The sequence below is a fragment of the Mya arenaria genome, chromosome 7 (genome assembly GCF_026914265.1).
Source record: "Mya arenaria isolate MELC-2E11 chromosome 7, ASM2691426v1".
In the NCBI taxonomy this organism is placed as follows: domain Eukaryota; kingdom Metazoa; phylum Mollusca; class Bivalvia; order Myida; family Myidae; genus Mya; species Mya arenaria.
In genome coordinates this window covers 46,994,589-47,010,978 of record NC_069128.1, presented here as the reverse complement: position 1 = coordinate 47,010,978, position 16,390 = coordinate 46,994,589, and the positions used below count along the sequence as shown (strand labels likewise).

At 35.5% G+C, this 16,390-nt stretch overlaps 1 long non-coding RNA gene across 1 annotated transcript; it reads right to left on the bottom strand.

Moving 5' to 3' along the window:
* Positions 1-13,219: 13,219 nt before the first annotated feature.
* LOC128240594 (uncharacterized) lies at positions 13,220-16,180 on the bottom strand. Its single transcript, XR_008262206.1, has 4 exons — positions 16,085-16,180; positions 14,869-14,968; positions 13,681-13,731; positions 13,220-13,442 (listed from the first exon to the last, which is right to left on the bottom strand). It is a non-coding gene; the product is annotated as an uncharacterized LOC128240594 (long non-coding RNA).
* Between the last annotated feature and the right edge of the window lie 210 nt (positions 16,181-16,390).

Sequence of the window (16,390 nt, the reverse complement as noted above, 5' to 3'; positions counted from 1 at the left end):
TTAAACCGATGTACCATCTCGGTGCGTATTCAAGAGCGGTTAAGAACACATTGGACAAAAGATGAAAGCCCAAATAGCCTTAAATGCTATAATATTTGGCATTTTCTCTGAGAAAAAACAACATCATGTTACAAAAACGTTCATGTCTGCTTAATTGAAGTGCGGTCGTCCGTCTGTACGAGTAAAATAGGCTTTCAACGCAGACTGCGGCTGGTGAAAACCCTTTTTTGTAATATTTTTCACTATTTTACACCTGGATTTGGACAAACTGCCAGGTCTTAATAGATATGATAATCCAATGCCGACAGAAAGGTCATTTGGACGCTGGAAAATCCGCCGTTATGGATTTTGCAGAAAAAAAGTGCAAGGAGTTTTACCATGAATGCCACTCTTGGAGTAACAACTGCTACCGGGAACCGGGTTATACACATTTACCGGAAATTCTCTGTATTTTTCGGTGTCAAAAAAAGATCATGAAAATCTGTTTTATTCTGTTCTGCTGGAATTTTCAATGAAAAGGCTGTGGTCGGTCAAGCAAAGATTATACAAAATATAATTCCACGTTAGATCGACCCTCAGCGTACTCGCATGATGAATTGGCCGACAGAATTATAAAATGAGGTTCTGTATACACAACTTTTCACAAAGTTACATTACATTACCTTATTTTTTAAATAAAATATTCTATTAGTCTATGATTTGCAAATTGTTATTTGTCAGTCAAATTTGTACCTATAAGTAAAAACGTTCGACTGCCAAATTCATGTAGCCATAGGTACAATATTGTTTTCTTACATTGAAACGGAAGTTTAAGTTGAATGCTATTTAATCACTTTTATAGATAAAGGCAGCAATTCGTATGCAGAAACTTTAGTGTCATTTCAGAAATTATGTCATCGACATTGTGTTTAAGCTCTGTGCTTACCTCTCTTCTTCTTTCAATAAAGTGTGTCACCAATTAATAGGTATCACTGCACTGTTTAGTTGTCACTGAGGGGATTGAATTTCATAAAAATGGAAATATTTTTTTGATATTGTCACTTTCTCAAACAATGAAATATCATATTCAAATGATATTCTCAAAATTCACTTCTTTCACAAGGTGAAACATCATGCAACATGATATTGAAATAAACATTTTTCTTTTACTATATCCACAAAAAGATGGCTATAAAATGACTTAATGTACATTCTATATGAGTGATTTTATTAAGGAAATTGCACCGATGATATTGTGTCCCAGCCCTGTACATACTGAAGTTCAATATAATGCGAGAACAGGAAAATTTTCGAAAAATTATCTTTTATATGTGCACTGTTTGAGATGATCAGATATCTGTTTTATTTCATGGAAATATCTTTTTAAAGCATTGGAAAGCACTCGCTATTATATACAATGTAGATATGAAAAAACCTCATGGTATACCTTTTCAGGTTCAGTGGGAATCTAAATATGACTATAAAAATCCCTCAACTACTCAATGATCAGCCAAATTCAAACATACCGTAACATGTTCAGTATTTTATTCAATAATATAACATAGTACATTATAATAATTTTTCACAGGTCTATCTATGGCACAATGATGGTTAATGATTACAGAATAACCTAGAACTTAAAAAGAACATATAAAACAAGTTTGATGCTAAAATCACTAATGTTTCTCTTAAAGCTACACTCTCACAGATTTAATGTTTTTACAACTTAATGAAAGTTTCAAGTTACATAAAACATGAAAATCGATAGGAGATAAATGCAGTACTATAAATAAAATATGTATTAAAAATAATACATATTTTTAATACAAAGACACAAATTAAAGAAAGCAGACTGTCAGGCCATGATAAAGATTTGTGTAGACATAACCTCAAAGGCATACAAAGACATAAGACTGTGAGATGCCTTGTTAGTACATTTCAATGATTAAGAATGGATCATTAGTTCCACTAACTCTGACAGAATTTACTTCATATCATCTAACTACTACATAAAATATCAGAGGTCAAATTCTTAGGCAATACTAGCAAGTGCATACAAGACACATAGATCATAATATATCCACATTAAACACATTTTTTAAAGATGCACTCTTACTCCCAAAAAGGTTTACCACTACTAATACTATTGTTTTAATATTGCGAAAAGGATAAATGAATGTTGAAAGCAATGGTTCTCATGAAGGATACCGATTTTGATTTGAAAGAAATGTGCATAAAACATGGTGTATCTACCTTATGAGACTATTAAAGTAGATCACAGTAAATCTTTTAGCATTCATCAATCATTAAATATTTTTGCGTTTTCTGTTATTAAATACAGGGTTACAAACTTGCTACCAGTAATAAATATGTTCCATCAATGCATTATTTAGTAAGTAGTTAAAGGTTTATCACTCAAAATGTATGTTTGTTATACATATGTATGCATTGATTTTGAATAAGAGTGTCACTTTAACAATTAATTTGATTTAAAAATTACCTGACAAGAATTAGAAGGAGCTTAAGAATATGGAATTTAAAAAAATAATAAAGCAATACTTTTCATAAAATTAAAAGGCAGCAACAACAGTCACAGTATGTTTTAGCATATGCTATTTAAAACAATCTCTCAATATGGTCCAACTCGTACCCTACACATAAATAGTACAAGTTGTATTTAAAGATAAATTCATGGTAAGTAAACAGCTACAAATTTAAAAGAAGTGACACTCTTATTCAAATTAACATTTTCTGGGTTTTTTTTAACAATGTATCTTCTTACATTATGATGTAATATGTGCTTGTCAAAAGCAATAGAAAAATCAATTTAACAAGAGATGTTAGTGAAACATTTATGCCCCCTTGGGAGCCAAATTGTTAGTAGGATTTGGACACTTAAATAAAATATGGACAATCAGAAAACCTTTTTTCAGCTTACAGTCACACTGACCTTGACCTTTGACCCACTGACCTCAAAATCAATAGGGTTCATCTGCTGGTCATGACCAATAAGCCTACCTAGTATGAGGTCCCTGGGTCAAAGCGTTCTCAAGTTATTGATCGGAAACCGTTTTTCATGTTAAGGTCACACTGACCTTGACCTTTGACCCACTGACCTCAAAATCAATAGGGTTCATCTGCTGGTCATGACCAATACACCTACCAAGTATGAGGTTCCTGGGTCAAAGCGTTCTCAAGTTATTGATCGGAAACCGTTTTTCATGTAAAGGTCACACTGACCTTGACCTTTGACCCACTGACCTCAAAATCAATAGGGTTCATCTGCTGGTGATGACCAATACACATACCAAGTATGAGGTCCCTCGGTCAAAGCGTTCTCAAGTTATTGATCGGAAACCATTTGGTATTCCGACCGACCGACAGACAGACAGACCGACCGACCGACCGACCGACCGACATGTGCAAAACAATATACCCCACTTTTTTCAAAAGGGGGCATAAAAAGTAAACAAGTATCGTGATGTGACAATAATTGTTTTGTTAAGGATTGGCAGAAGAAGTTCAGTTTCAACTGCTGTCTTCTATTTTTGTAACAGTGACCTAGATCCTATGCGCCCAAAACACAATCTCATGAAAGTTCTCAATAAACTCTTCCTATATATCAAGTTTGGTCACAGTATATCAACCATAACTTAGGTTATTCAGTACCAAAAAGTAATATATTTTTAGTAACAGTGACATTGACCCTAAGGGGCCCAAGGCATTCGAATGAAAGCTCTCCATTAACTTGTCATATATACCAAGTTTGGTCACACATTGTCACCCCTTACTTATTCAGTACAAACTATATTTGTACTTTTCAGCAATACTGACTTTGACCTAGATCATAACCCAAAACACAATAAAAAAGTCTGTATGAACTTTCATATAAACCAAGTTTGGTCACAATATGTCGACCTTTAAGTTAATCAATACCAGTTCTTTTGCTTTTAATAGTAACTTTGACCTTTATAGTGATCCCAGAAGCCTAAAACACAATCTCATGAAAGGTCTTCATAAACGCTTCCTACATACGAAGTTTGGTCACTATATGTTAAACCTAGCTAAAATTATTTTACACATAAGGTGACTTTGAAGACCCTTCCACCAGCCCGCCCAAACAATTAGCTTTCAAAAACCCTGTTAAGAATATATTAATGTGCCTGACATAAGAAATAACAAGAGGGCCATGATGGCCCTGTATCGCTCACCTGTAGCTTTGCTAAATAAAGTGAACATTCTGACCTATTATCATAAAGATCCAATGAAAAGTATGGCCCCTAGAGGCCACTCTTTTATTTGTCCCACTGACCTAGTTTTTTACCCCACATGACCCTATCAGTAGGCAATGCTTCAAACCAAATATTTAAGACCTAGTCCTTGTGGCTTCAGACAAGAAAATTTTAAAGTTTTTTCCTATATAAGCCTATGTAAAACTTGTGACACCCAGGGTGAGGCCTCTTTTCACCACAGGTGCACAAATTGAACAATCTTGGTAGCGGGCCACTAGGTTATGCCACATATAAAATGCCAATGTCTTGTTGGTTTAGACAAGAAGTTTTTTGTTCTATATAAGCCTATGCAAAACTTGTGACTCCCCCCAGGATAGGGCCTCTTCTCCCCAGGGGCATAAATTGAACAATCTTGGTAGAGGACCACTTGGTTATGATACATACCAAATATTGAATGCGTAGGCCTTGCATTTTCAGACAAGAAGATTTTTAAACACTTTCCTTATATAAGCCTATGTAAAACTTGTGACCCCCTAGGTGGGGCCTCTTATCACTTCAGGGGCATAATTTGAATAATCTCGGTAGAGAACCACAAGGTAAAGCTACATACCATATATCAAATGCCTAGGCCTTGTGGTTTTAGACAAGATTTTAAGTTTTCACTAAATAAGCCTATGTAAAACTTGCGACCCCCGGGCAGGGCCTCTTATCACTCCAGAGGCATAATTAGAACAATCTTGGTAGATGTCCATAAAGTTATTATACATGCCAAATATCAAAGCCCTAGGACTTCTAGTTTTGGAGAAGATTTGTTAAGTTTTCCATATCTAAGTCTATGTAAACCACGTGACCCGGGGCGGGGTCATTTTTGACCCCAGGGGCATAATTTGAACAATCTTGGTAGAGGTCCATTAGGTGATGCTACATATCAAATATCAAAGCTCTAGGCCTTGTGGTTTTGGAGGAGAATTTTTTTTAAGTTTTTCTTATCGGTTACCATGGCAACCAGAGTTTCGCATGGAATCCATGTCTTTGAACAACTTTGGTAGAGCTTCATGCAAGGAACATCCCTGCCAAGTTTCATCATGATTGGCCAAGGGGTTAAGGAGATGTTGTTCGAAGCAAAATGTTGACGAACGACGTACATCAAGCGGTCACATATTGTGACCTCTATTGTGTTCACAAGGTTTTTCTACTAATTGACCTAGTGATCTAGTTATTGACGGTAAATGACCCAATATCGAACTTGACCTAGATTTTATAGAGATGATCATTCTGACCAAGTTACATTTAGATTAGGCTTAAGTTGTGACCTCTATTGTGTTCACAAGGTTTTTATACTAATTGACCTAGTGACCTAGTTATTGACCGCGAATGACCCAATATCGAACTTGACCTATATTTTTCTAGAGATGATCATTCTGACCAAGTTGAATTGAGTTAAGCCTAAAATTGTGACCTCTATTGTGTTCACAAGGTTTTTCTACTAATTGACCTAGTGACCTAGTTTTTGACCTGGGTTGACCCAATATGGAACTTGACCTAGCTTATGTTAAGATGATCATTCTGACCAAGTTTCATTAAGATAAGGCTAAAATTGTGACATCTATTTGGTTCACAAGGTTTTTCTAATAATTGACCTAGTGACCTAGTTATTGACTGCGTATGACCCAATATCGAACTTGACCCAGATTTTATAGAGATGATCATTCTGACCAAGTTGCATTAAGATTAGCCTAAAATTGTGACCTCTTTTGTGTTCACAAGGTTTTTGTACTAATTGACCTAGTGACCTAGTTATTGACCGCAGATGACCCAATATCGAACTTGGCCTAGATTTTATAGAGATGATCATTCTGACCAAGTTGCATTGAGATTAGGCTAAAATTGTGACCTCTATTGTGTTCACAAGGTTTTTGTACTAATTGACCTAGTGACCTAGTTATTGACCGTGAATGACCCAATATCAAACTTGACCTACATTTTATAGCGATGATCATTCTGACCAAGTTGCATTGAGATTAGGCTAAAATTGTGACCTCTATTGTGTTCACAAGGTTTTTCTACTAATTGACCTAGTGACCTAGTTATTGACCGCGGATGACCCAATATCGAACTTGACCAAAATTTTATAGAGATGATCATTCTGACCAAGTTGCATTGAGATTAGGCTAAAATTGTGACCTCTAATGTGTTCACAAGGTATTTCTACTAATTGACCTACTGACCTAGTTTTTGACCCCAGATGACCCAATATCGAACTTGACCTAGATTTCATAGCGATGATCATTCTGACCAAGTTGCATTGAGATTAGGCTAAAATTGTGACCTCTATTGTGTTCACAAGGTTTTTCTACTAATTGACCTAGTGACCTAGTTATTGACCGCGGATGACCCAATATCGAACTTGACCAAAATTTTATAGAGATGATCATTCTGACCAAGTTGCATTGAGATTAGGCTAAAATTGTGACCTCTAATGTGTTCACAAGGTATTTCTACTAATTGACCTACTGACCTAGTTTTTGACCCCAGATGACCCAATATCGAACTTGACCTAGATTTTATAGAGATGATCATTCTGACCAAGTTTCATTAAGATAAGGCTAAAATTGTGACCTCTATTTTGTTCACAAGGTTTTTCTAATAATTGACCTAGTGACCTAGTTATTGACTGCGTATGACCCAATATCGAACTTGACCCAGATTTTATAGAGATGATCATTCTGACCAAGTTGCATTAAGATTAGCCTAAAATTGTGACCTCTATTGTGTTCACAAGGTTTTTGTACTAATTGACCTAGTGACCTAGTTATTGACCGCAGATGACCCAATATCGAACTTGGCCTAGATTTTATAGAGATGATCATTCTGACCAAGTTGCATTGAGATTAGGCTAAAATTGTGACCTCTATTGTGTTCACAAGGTTTTTGTACTAATTGACCTAGTGACCTAGTTATTGACCGTGAATGACCCAATATCAAACTTGACCTACATTTTATAGCGATGATCATTCTGACCAAGTTGCATTGAGATTAGGCTAAAATTGTGACCTCTATTGTGTTCACAAGGTTTTTCTACTAATTGACCTAGTGACCTAGTTATTGACCGCGGATGACCCAATATCGAACTTGACCAAAATTTTATAGAGATGATCATTCTGACCAAGTTGCATTGAGATTAGGCTAAAATTGTGACCTCTAATGTGTTCACAAGGTATTTCTACTAATTGACCTACTGACCTAGTTTTTGACCCCAGATGACCCAATATCGAACTTGACCTAGATTTCATAGAGATGATCAGTCTGACCAAGTTTCATAAAGATTAGGTCAAAATTGTGACCTCTGTTGTGTTCACAAGGTTTTTATACTAATTGACCTAGTGACCTAGTTATTGACCGCGAATGACCCAATATCGAACTTGACCTATATTTTTCTAGAGATGATCATTCTGACCAAGTTGAATTGAGTTAAGCCTAAAATTGTGACCTCTATTGTGTTCACAAGGTTTTTCTACTAATTGACCTAGTGACCTAGTTTTTGACCTGGGTTGACCCAATATGGAACTTGACCTAGCTTATGTTAAGATGATCATTCTGACCAAGTTTCATTAAGATAAGGCTAAAATTGTGACCTCTATTTTGTTCACAAGGTTTTTCTAATAATTGACCTAGTGACCTAGTTATTGACTGCGTATGACCCAATATCGAACTTGACCCAGATTTTATAGAGATGATCATTCTGACCAAGTTGCATTAAGATTAGCCTAAAATTGTGACCTCTATTGTGTTCACAAGGTTTTTGTACTAATTGACCTAGTGACCTAGTTATTGACCGCAGATGACCCAATATCGAACTTGGCCTAGATTTTATAGAGATGATCATTCTGACCAAGTTGCATTGAGATTAGGCTAAAATTGTGACCTCTATTGTGTTCACAAGGTTTTTGTACTAATTGACCTAGTGACCTAGTTATTGACCGTGAATGACCCAATATCAAACTTGACCTACATTTTATAGCGATGATCATTCTGACCAAGTTGCATTGAGATTAGGCTAAAATTGTGACCTCTATTGTGTTCACAAGGTTTTTCTACTAATTGACCTAGTGACCTAGTTATTGACCGCGGATGACCCAATATCGAACTTGACCAAAATTTTATAGAGATGATCATTCTGACCAAGTTGCATTGAGATTAGGCTAAAATTGTGACCTCTAATGTGTTCACAAGGTATTTCTACTAATTGACCTACTGACCTAGTTTTTGACCCCAGATGACCCAATATCGAACTTGACCTAGATTTCATAGCGATGATCATTCTGACCAAGTTGCATTGAGATTAGGCTAAAATTGTGACCTCTATTGTGTTCACAAGGTTTTTCTACTAATTGACCTAGTGACCTAGTTATTGACCGCGGATGACCCAATATCGAACTTGACCAAAATTTTATAGAGATGATCATTCTGACCAAGTTGCATTGAGATTAGGCTAAAATTGTGACCTCTAATGTGTTCACAAGGTATTTCTACTAATTGACCTACTGACCTAGTTTTTGACCCCAGATGACCCAATATCGAACTTGACCTAGATTTCATAGAGATGATCAGTCTGACCAAGTTTCATTAAGATAAGGCTAAAATTGTGACCTCTATTTTGTTCACAAGGTTTTTCTAATAATTGACCTAGTGACCTAGTTATTGACTGCGTATGACCCAATATCGAACTTGACCCAGATTTTATAGAGATGATCATTCTGACCAAGTTGCATTAAGATTAGCCTAAAATTGTGACCTCTATTGTGTTCACAAGGTTTTTGTACTAATTGACCTAGTGACCTAGTTATTGACCGCAGATGACCCAATATCGAACTTGGCCTAGATTTTATAGAGATGATCATTCTGACCAAGTTGCATTGAGATAAGGCTAAAATTGTGACCTCTATTGTGTTCACAAGGTTTTTGTACTAATTGACCTAGTGACCTAGTTATTGACCGTGAATGACCCAATATCAAACTTGACCTACATTTTATAGCGATGATCATTCTGACCAAGTTGCATTGAGATTAGGCTAAAATTGTGACCTCTATTGTGTTCACAAGGTTTTTCTACTAATTGACCTAGTGACCTAGTTATTGACCGCGGATGACCCAATATCGAACTTGACCAAAATTTTATAGAGATGATCATTCTGACCAAGTTGCATTGAGATTAGGCTAAAATTGTGACCTCTAATGTGTTCACAAGGTATTTCTACTAATTGACCTACTGACCTAGTTTTTGACCCCAGATGACCCAATATCGAACTTGACCTAGATTTCATAGAGATGATCAGTCTGACCAAGTTTCATAAAGATTAGGTCAAAATTGTGACCTCTGTTGTGTTCACAAGGTTTTTCTAATAATTGACCTAGTGACCTAGTTATTGACTGCGGATGACCCAATATCGAACTTGACCTAGATTTTATAGAGATGATTATTCTGACCAACTTGCATTGAGATTAGGCTAAAATTGTGACCTCTATTGTGTTCACAAGGTTTTTGTACTAATTGACCTAGTGACCTAGTTGTTGACCGCGGATGACCCAATATCGAACTTGACCTACATTTTATAGAGATGATCATTCTGACCAAGTTGCATTGAGATTAGGCTAAAATTGTGACCTCTATTGTGTTCACAAGGTTTTTCTACTAATTGACCTAGTGACCTAGTTATTGACCGCGGATGACCCAATATCGAACTTGACCAAAATTTTATAGAGATGATCATTCTGACCAAGTTGCATTGAGATTAGGCTAAAATTGTGACCTCTAATGTGTTCACAAGGTATTTCTACTAATTGACCTACTGACCTAGTTTTTGACCCCAGATGACCCAATATCGAACTTGACCTAGATTTCATAGAGATGATCAGTCTGACCAAGTTTCATAAAGATTAGGTCAAAATTGTGACCTCTGTTGTGTTCACAAGGTTTTTCTAATAATTGACCTAGTGACCTAGTTATTGACTGCGGATGACCCAATATCGAACTTGACCTAGATTTTATAGAGATGATTATTCTGACCAACTTGCATTGAGATTAGGCTAAAATTGTGACCTCTATTGTGTTCACAAGGTTTTTGTACTAATTGACCTAGTGACCTAGTTGTTGACCGCGGATGACCCAATATCGAACTTGACCTACATTTTATAGAGATGATCATTCTGACCAAGTTGCATTGAGATTAGGCTAAAATTGTGACCTCTATTGTGTTCACAAGGTTTTTCTACTAATTGACCTACTGACCTAGTTTTTGACCTGGGTTGACCCAATATGAAACTTGACCTAGCTTATGTTAAGATGATCATTCTGACCAAGTTTCATTAAGATAAGGCTAAAATTGTGACCTCTATTTTGTTCACAAGGTTTTTCTAATAATTGACCTAGTGACCTAGTTATTGACTGCGTATGACCCAATATCGAACTTGACCCAGATTTTATAGAGATGATCATTCTGACCAAGTTGCATTAAGATTAGCCTAAAATTGTGACCTCTATTGTGTTCACAAGGTTTTTGTACTAATTGACCTAGTGACCTAGTTATTGACCGCGGATGACCCAATATCGAACTTGACCTAGATTTTATAGAGATGATCATTCTGACCAAGTTGCATTGAGATTAGGCTAAAATTGTGACCTCTATTGTGTTCACGAGGTTTTTGTACTAATTGACCTAGTGACCTAGTTATTGACCGTGAATGACCCAATATCATACTTGACCTACATTTTACAGCGATGATCATTCTGACCAATTTGCATTGAGATTAGGCTAAAATTGTGACCTCTATTGTGTTCACAAGGTTTTTCTACTAATTGACCTAGTGACCTAGTTATTGACCGCGGATGACCCAATATCGAACTTGACCTAGATTTTATAGAGATGATCATTCTGACCAAGTTGCATTGAGATTAGGCTAAAATTGTGACCTCTAATGTGTTCACAAGGTATTTCTACTAATTGACCTACTGACCTAGTTATTGACCCCAGATGACCCAATATCGAACTTGACCTAGATTTCATAGAGATGATCAGTCTGACCAAGTTTCATAAAGATTAGGTCAAAATTGGGACCTCTGTTGTGTTCACAAGGTTTTTCTAATAATTGACCTAGTGACCTAGTTATTGACTGCGGATGACCCAATATCGAACTTGACCTAGATTTTATAGAGATGATTATTCTGACCAACTTGCATTGAGATTAGGCTAAAATTGTGACCTCTATTGTGTTCACAAGGTTTTTGTACTAATTGACCTAGTGACCTAGTTGTTGACCGCGGATGACCCAATATCGAACTTGACCTACATTTTATAGAGATGATCATTCTGACCAAGTTGCATTGAGATTAGGCTAAAATTGTGACCTCTATTGTGTTCACAAGGTTTTTCTACTAATTGACCTAGTGACCTAGTTTTTGACCTGTATTGACCCAATATGGAACTTGACCTAGCTTATGTTAAGATGATCATTCTGACCAAGTTTCATTAAGATAAGGCTAAAATTGTGACCTCTATTTTGTTCACAAGGTTTTCCTAATAATTGACCTAGTGACCTAGTTATTGACTGCGTATGACCCAATATCGAACTTGACCCAGATTTTATAGAGATGATCATTCTGACCAAGTTGCATTAAGATTAGCCTAAAATTGTGACCTCTATTGTGTTCACAAGGTTTTTGTACTAATTGACCTAGTGACCTAGTTATTGACCGCGGATGACCCAATATCGAACTTGACCTAGATTTTATAGAGATGATCATTCTGACCAAGTTGCATTGAGATTAGGCTAAAATTGTGACCTCTATTGTGTTCACAAGGTTTTTGTACTAATTGACCTAGTGACCTAGTTATTGACCGTGAATGACCCAATATCAAACTTGACCTACATTTTACAGCGATGATCATTCTGACCAATTTGCATTGAGATTAGGCTAAAATTGTGACCTCTATTGTGTTCACAAGGTTTTTCTACTAATTGACCTAGTGACCTAGTTATTGACCGCGGATGACCCAATATCAAACTTGACCTAGATTTTATAGAGATGATCATTCTGACCAAGTTGCATTGAGATTAGGCTAAAATTGTGACCTCTAATGTGTTCACAAGGTATTTCTAATAATTGACCTACTGACCTAGTTTTTGACCCCAGATGACGCAATATCGAACTTGACCTAGATTTCATAGAGATGATCAGTCTGACCAAGTTTCATAAAGATTAGGTCAAAATTGTGACCTCTGTTGTGTTCACAAGGTTTTTCTAATAATTGACCTAGTGACCTAGTTATTGACTGCGGATGACCCAATATCGAACTTGACCTAGATTTTATAGAGATGATTATTCTGACCAAGTTGCATTGAGATTAGGCTAAAATTGTGACCTCTATTGTGGTTACAAGGTTTTTGTACTAATTGACCTAGTGACCTAGTTGTTGACCGCGGATGACCCAATATCGAACTTGACCTACATTTTATAGAGATGATCATTCTGACCAAGTTGCATTGAGATTAGGCTAAAATTGTGACCTCTATTGTGTTCACAAGGTTTTTCTACTAATTGACCTAGTGACCTAATTATTGACCGCGGATGACCCAATATCGAACTTGACCTATATTTTATAGAGATGACCATTCTGACCAAGTTGCATTGAGATTAGGCTAAAATTGTGACCTCTATTGTGTTCACAAGGTTTTTCTACTAATTGACCTAGTGACCTAGTTTTTGACCCCAGATGACCCAATATCGAACTTGACCTAGATTTTATAGAGATGATCAGTCTGACCAAGTTTCATAAAGATTAGGTCAAAATTGTGACCTCTATTGTGTTCACAAGCAATTGTGAACGGACGGACGGACGGCCCTAAGTGTTAATTACACTAAATATCGCCTTATTACAGCTTTGTTATTGACTTAAGACATGAGATGTTTATAATGTGTATTAGAGAGGTCCAATATCTACCATTTTTGTTTAAGTCCCAGTCTAATCAAGATATCAAACTGGTATGTACGGGTACTCCCATATTTTATTGAAATGATTCCAATAACACCCTTATCTCTGTTACTTAAAAATACAGTTGTCATAACAGAGCCTGTCCTCTTTAAGTCCACATTGGCAGTGAGATTAAATTAAAATGTGATTCTGTTCATTCTTCTTCAAACAGCATTTATCGTGAATCTCGGACATCTTTAATCTATTGGAAATAGAAAGAAGACCTTCATAGAAATTATTTCCATTTTCAGTTTTATGTATTTCATCATTATGGCTATTAAATAATAGTACAAATAATATCAAATTATTATAAAGATGATTTTGACTTCTGTCATCTTCATTGCATCTAATCCATCTACATTATACTATCCTTTTACAATTGACATCTTTTTTAAATATATATATATATATATAAATACTGAATGTCTAATAAGCATAACCTGTAAAAGTGTCATGACTTGCACCCATATCTGTTTTAACTGAGTCTGTATCTGAAAAGAGTGCCTAAAATCAAAGCTTCACATACAAATTAGCTTCATGTAATAAAGAAATATATAATGATGCTATGAAGACAAACATGCACTTATAATAAACTAGAGGCCTATGTTCTACTGGCTGGGTTTGTGTGGTCAACATCACTGTTTTCGAAAAGAACCAACCCCTTATGGATTCTGAATACTCATTTTTTCATAAAGGCCCATAATCTTATCATTTCAAGGTTTTTCGAAAGGAACCAAGCTCTAATGGATATCAAAATACTGTACAAGTTTCATCAAGATACGATCAAAACTGAAGACTGTATCTTGTTAACCAGCAACTGCTTACTGACACACTGATTTTTTTACTATCAAGGCCCATAATCTAGGCATGCATGGGCGGATCTGGCTGGTTTTCAACAGGAACCAAGCTCTTATGGATATGTAGATACTGTTCAAGTTTCATCGAGATACAATCAAAACTGAAGACTGTATCTTGTTAACCAGCAACTGCTTACTGACACACTGATTTTTTTACTATCAAGGCCCATAATCTAGGCATACATGGGCGGATCTGGCTGGTTTTCAAAAGGAACCAAGTTCTTATGGATATGTAGATACTGTTCAAGTTTCATCGAGATACAATCAAAACTGAAGGCTGTATCATGTTAACGAGCAACTGCTTACTGACACACTGATTTTTTATACAATCAAGGCCCATAATCTAGGCATGCATGGGCGGATCTGGCTGGTTTTCAAAAGGAACCGAGCTCTTATGGATATGTAGATACTGTACAAGTTTCATCAAGATTCAATCAAAACTGAAGGCTGTATTATGTTAAAGAGGAATTGTTTACAGACGCACGGAGGCACATACTACGTACACACTACCATCACATAAGACTAAATGACTAAACAATAAACCAGTCCATTAGTTGAATAATTAAATTATATGATTTGTAATGTTCAGTCAACATTTAATGTATTGCACAAGCTCATGGTTGTTTAACATGTTTAACTTGTAAGGAATTAAATATCCAGTTAATAAACATATTATTCTTTGGGTTTAATTGCTGTAACGTTTGTTATTCAAATTAAATGACGCAACATGTTCAAATGGTCAATTCAGCCCATTTCTAAATTTACCATTACCTGGTATGTTTGAATTGTGTTGACCAGGTGGATGAGGTTAATGGAGCAATGGATGATAAAGCGGCTGACTGCGAGTGCTGACATCTCTAGGCTTCAGGAACTGATTCAGAAAATTAATTGAAATTAATTCTTCTTGTATATTTATGTTTTTTCCCATTAATGATTTTAAAAAAAACATAATGTCATTGCTTTTAAAGTATAAGCATGACAGCAAAAACAAATACTATAAATAAGCATATATATGAGAGACTGTCCAAATTTCATTAATCTGCACATTTGTAGAATTCATCATGAAAAATGGGCACATAATATTTGTTCTTTCTGAAGTTAACTGTATTACAAAAATTGTAATCAGATTTTGACTAGATTATGTACTCAACACATATGCCATGTAATAAAATAAAACTATGCCCTACATTCCTGTTTCAGTTCTTGTTTGGAGCACACCCAATATCAATGCAAAAGGTGCATCGCACATTTTTGTTCAAGATACATGTTTACAAGCGGCGCCATGTATAAGGCATTTTGAATAAAAAAAAATTCCTTTTGTAAGTAAATGATTGAACACATGAATGAAATGACATACAGAATTATCATATCAACATTACAACAAGTTTATAATACTACTTGTTTTCCTACCACAGATTCTTAATGTTCTTTATGAAAAAGAAATTAAGAAAGTAGTGTTCATATATTTTGAATTTTTAATCCAGTGTTCTTTCTTACAATGAATGTAGTCAAATTATGTAGGGTTGAAGTATGTAGTTGCATTGAAAACATGAGAAAAGTAATGGGACATAAATCATTCAAAAAATTGTGTGCCTATGACAATCCTTTAAAAGAAAGAAGTTTGGAAGAAATTTATATACATAGAAAAAACATGATTATTTCATTTGTAGTACCGGTAATTCTTTTGCAAGGCCCAGAATCACGCAATGCATATCATTTGGTAAACAACACATTTTCCAGGCATGTGGGAAAAGGCTGTGACCTGTACTTTTGTTTTTAAACTAATATACGATACATTAAAGGAGGTTGCAATTATAAGTAACTTCTACTTCAATGAAATCGGCTCGGGTTCATATAAATCAGAAAAAGAAAGATACAGAAATCGAAATGTTATATACTTAATACTCTGTGTACAGCACTGATGATGATTGAATAACTGGTTATATACAAAACATTCCATATAATTTACATTGCATCAGGGACCCACCATCATCTTCAGTTTAAGGGGTTTCATGCGCTGCAGATCCTTGACATGTGCAAGCTGCTATTGCCCTTCTCTCCATTTCTATCTCATTGGCTGCAGCCTGAAATTTTTTAGTCTGCTTAGCACATCATAGCCACTTGGCAGAAGGTGGAATGAATTAATATTAACTTCAGTTATTATTATATGCAGTTATGACAGTATACTATCCAATGTTCTTCTATTACTTTTGATGAAAGGTTCTCTTCAAAGGACAAAAATGATAATCACAATTCTAATTGAAAAATATTTGTAAGTCATTACATGTATGTG